Source organism: Triticum aestivum, chromosome 3B (genome assembly GCF_018294505.1).
Source record: "Triticum aestivum cultivar Chinese Spring chromosome 3B, IWGSC CS RefSeq v2.1, whole genome shotgun sequence".
In the NCBI taxonomy this organism is placed as follows: domain Eukaryota; kingdom Viridiplantae; phylum Streptophyta; class Magnoliopsida; order Poales; family Poaceae; genus Triticum; species Triticum aestivum.
The window spans coordinates 190681745-190686724 of NC_057801.1; positions in this window are offsets into that span (position 1 = coordinate 190681745).

Sequence of the window (4980 nt, forward strand, 5' to 3'; positions counted from 1 at the left end):
CCTTAAAAGTGTAATTAGTAAGCATGGTGGAAATTTCAGCTTCCGCTATCTTTCTTTTATTTGTAATGATATTCTTCATATACTTAGCATAAGGATTTACTTTCAGCATATCAGTTAAGCAGATACGTAAGAAAATAAGTCTAATCATTTCAGCAAAGCACTCAAAATCCTCATCATCCTTTGAATTAGATGGTTTAGGAGGAAAGGGCATGGGTTTCTGAACCCATGGTTCTCTTTCTCTACCGTGCTTCCTAGCAACAAAATCTCTCTTATCATAATGTTGATTCTTTGATTGTGCGTTATCAAGATCAACAGTAGGTTCAATCTCTACATCATTGTTTTTGCTAGGTTGAGCATCAACATGAACATTATCATTAATATTATCACTAGGTTCATGTTCATCACCTGATTGAGTTTCAGCATCAGAAATAGAAATATCATTGGGATTCTCAGATGTGTCTACAGTAGGATCACTAGAAGCATGCAAAGTTCTATCGTTTTTCTTCTTCTTCTTCTTCTTAGAAGAACTAGGTGCCTCTAAATTATTTCTCTAAGAATCTTGCTCGATTCTCTTTGGGTGGCCTTCAGGATACAAAGGTTCCCGAGTCATTCTACCAGTTCTAGTAGCCACTCTAACAACAAAGTCATTTTTATTATTTAATTCATCAAGCAAATCATTTTTAGCTTTGAGTACTTGCTCAACTTGAGTAGCAACCATAGAAGCATATTTGCTAATGAGTTTGAGTTCATCTTTAACTCTAGCCAGATTATCGCTAACACGTCCTATCTCGAAAGCATTATTCTTTAACTCTCTACCAACATAAGCATTAAAACTTTCTTGTCTAGCCATAAAGTCATCAAATTCATCTAAGCACGGCCTATGAAATTTAGTAGAGGGAATTTCAACTTTATCATATCTATAGAGAGAATTTACCTTTACTACCTGTGTCGGGTTATCAAGACAATATGGTTCTTCAACAGGCGGTATATTAAGACCATGTATTTCTTCAATAGGAGGTAAATTCTTAACATCTTCAGCTTTAATACCTTTTTCTTTCATTGATTTCTTTGCCTCTTGCATATCTTCAGGACTGAGAAATAAAACACCTCTCTTCTTCGGAGTGGGTTTAGGAATAGGCTCAGGAGTTGGCTCAATTGGTTCAGGAATTGCTTCAGGAACTGGCTCAGGAAGAGTCCAATTATTTTCATTAGTCAACATATTATTCAATAATATTTCAGCTTCGTCGACTGTTCTTTCCCTGAAAACACAACCAGCACAACTATCCAAGTAGTCCTTGGAAGCATCAGTTAGTCCATTATAAAAGATATCAAGTATTTCATTTTTCTTGAGAGGATGATCAAGCAAAGCATTAAGTAACCGTAGAAGCCTCCCCCAAGCTTGTGGGAGACTCTCTTCTTTGATTTGCACAAAATTATATATTTCCCGCAAGGCAGCTTGTTTCTTATGAGCAGCGAAATATTTAGCAGAGAAGTAATAAATCATATCCTGGGGACTACACACATAGCCAGGACCAAGAGAATTATACTGGGTCTTAGCATCACCCTTTAATGAGAACGGAAATATATTAAGAATATAATAATAGTGAGACTTCTCATCATTGGTAAACAGGGTAGCTATATCATTCAACTTGGTAAGATGTGCCACAACAGTTTCAGATTCAAGACCATAAAAGGGATCAGATTCAACTAAAGTAATAATCTCAAGATCAACAGAGAATTCATAATCCTTATTGTCGGTGTCAAAACCGGCGATCTTGGGTAGGGGGTCCCGAAATGTGCGTCTAGGCGGATGGTAACAGGAGACAAGGGACACGATGTTTTTACCTAGGTTCGGGCCCTCTCGGTGGAGGTACAACCCTACTTTTGCTTGATTAATATTGATGGTATGGGTATTACAAGAGTTGATCTACCATGAGATCAGAGAGGCTAAACCCTAGAAGCTAGCCTATGGTATGATTGTTCGTCCTACGGACTAAAACTCTCCGGTTTATATAGACACCGGAGAGGGCTAGGGTTACACAGAGTCGGTTACAATGGGAGGAGATCTTCATATCGTATCGCCAAGCTTGCCTTCCACGCCAAGGAAAGTCCCTATCTGGACACGGGACGAAGTCTTCAATCTTGTATCTTCATAGTCCGGGAGTCCGGCCAAAGGTCATAGTCCGGCCATACGGACACCCCCTAATCTAGGACTCCCTCAGTAGCCCCCGAACCAGGCTTCAATGGCGACGAGTCCGGTGCACAAATTGTCTTCGGCATTGCAAGGCGGGTTCTTCTCCAGCTCCATATACTTGTAGAATAGTGTCCGACTTCTGATAAATGTTGCGCTCCTTAGCTTCCACGCCCAATAAAGGCCATTTTCCACATGTCGAACGAATGCAAAAAGGAAGGGTATTTTTACATCCCCCCTAGTTGCGCAAATGAGCCGCCTATAAAAAGAGACGAGAATCTAGATCCGAATCATACCATCCTCCTTCCGCGAGTATTCATCGGAGCGCCTCTGACAAAGATCCATTCCATCATGGACAGTCGACGCGGCTCCTCCTCTCGCGCTCCCAGCCCTCAGCCTGGAGATTGAGAGGGATGCTGAGTCCCGCACGACGAGCTAGTGGCGCTCCAAACCAAGGGATTTCTTCCCCCAGCCTTCATGGTTCTGGTTCGAGCCGGACTCGCCACCTACAAGGGCGGAAAACAGGCGGAGAGCATCCCCAATCCCTCCAAAGGAAAGCGGGTATGCTTTGTCTCTTATCTAATAAGAGGACTCAGATTTCCAATACATCTGTTTCTCCGGGGACTCCTGGAGTTCTACGGCCTCCGGCTGCACCACCTTACGCCTGCCTCCATTCTGTACATCGCGGGCTTCGTGGCCCTTTGCGAGCTATTCTTGGGCGTCGAGGCTCATTTTGCACCGTGGAAAAGATTATTCTGCCTCATACCCCGTTCTCATGAGGGGTCAATATATCAAGTGGGTGGAGCCAAACTATGGCGCATCGCCGGGACCGGATATCTATCCGGAACCCCGAAGCAGGCGTCCGAAGACTGGCCTTCGGAATGGTTTTATATAGAAGACGCCCCGCTACCGGATCCAGTTCGGATCGGCCTCCCGTTGTTCAGTAATGCTCCTCTCAAGAAACGCCTAAGTTGGCGTCCGCGGAGCCCTCAACGGGAGAACGACAGGGACGTCCTGTACCTGATGGGCCGAATAAGATTATTGGCTCATTCCGGATTGACCATGATTAGGGTCATGGCCACATGGATTATGCGGGGGGTGCAGCCGCTCCAATATAGGGGCCACCCCATGTGGGATTTCAACAGGGAGGATGATGCCTCCCGTCATGGCCATAAGGGGCCGGGATCGGTCGCTGATCTGGTGAAGATCTTGTCCGGCCTGTACAAAGGGGAAAAGGAGGATTTTCTCCGTGTTAGTCCATTGAACGGATTTTGTATGAACAATCCTCGAAGCTGGGTAAGCGAACAATTTTACTCATCTACCCGCTTTCGAAATTCCCATGATTGAGTATTCCGTCTGGTGATATTAACGTAGGAGTTACGCCAGACGGTGAAGGAGATCAACAGCTCTCCCCTACAGCCCGAGGATCCGGAACGGTCCCTCGATCCGGATTCCCAAGAGGATCCGGACTTATGTATGGAGTTAATTGATGGGGTGTTTCATCAATTGAGTAAGGACAACACCTTAGTGGCCATTACAGCCGATTATCCCGGATTACTTCCAGCCTCAAAGGTAGCCGAGACCGAAGTCCTGGTACTTTGAAGGAGATCCATCCATGCCTTATTTTGAATGCTGTAGACCAATAGTGTTTTGTTTTGCCGGGGAAATCCTTGAGGCGGAGTGCCGGGCCCGCGGTAGGCAGCCAACAAGGGCCGCTAAAGCCCGGCGGGCAAAAAAGAAGTGCGGACCAGATCGAGACTCCGGTGCAATGGTACAGCGTGCGAATTTCATGCCTAGGGTCTATGCCCTCAAGTCATTCTAACGCCCATGTTCTTCTTAGGAAGAAGAGAGCCCGCCGGACTATATCCACCGGCCAAACTTCAAGGCCGGGTCCGGAAGCGGAGGCGGACACGGGACGCGCGTCGGGTGTTCCTCTGACAGAGGATGCAGACGGGCTATCTGCCACCAATTCGGAGGTGGAGAGCGCCATGAACCACCGGCAGCGCCGGACTATTCTTCAGGACACATGTTTTTCCTCGGAGGCGTTGAACGCCTTTAATACAGGAGATGCATACCTCTGTGCCGCTCGAAATGGTCTAGCCAGGGCCACGGAGCAGTATGTAAAAGACATACGGGTGAGTAAATCTAATAGTTATATATGCCAGTAGCCCCCGAGACTTGAAATAGTTAAGATAACTGTTTTAAGGATCATGTGTTATGCAGGGTCTTACAGAGAAGAACACGCAACTGTCTCAGGAGTTGGCAGAGTGCAAGGCCCAACTCGAGGCTGCACTGGCCGCTTCAGCAATTGGAAAGGAGACCCCCTCAGGTAATGTATGTTCCCAAAAATAATTCCATTGCGAAGTGCGCATGTGTGTAATGCTAACAATAATAATGCAGATGAAGACGGAGTAAATCCGGACAAGAAACAACTCCTACGCCAGCTAAAGGCTGGCGAGAGCGTGCTGACAAGGGTGAGGCAAGAGAAGAACAAACTTCAAGACGCCAATACCCAGCTGGGCGAGGAACTAAAGGATGTTCGTATCCAGCTGTCTGCTTCCGTAAAGGAGAATCAGCGACTTCGACGCGGCATTTTTAGTAAGTGCTTGAACGAATTCTCGAAAAAAAATTCGGCGAGGAAGTCGATTGACAGAGCTATGTCTGTAGGTCTGCTGATAGGTCGTCCTGCGGAGGAAATGCCCGGTTCAACGGGGGACCTTCTTCCCGAGCTGTTGCAACTGCATGAACGAGTTCGGCAGGCAATGCAGGGCGTCGTCCAGGCTATGTGG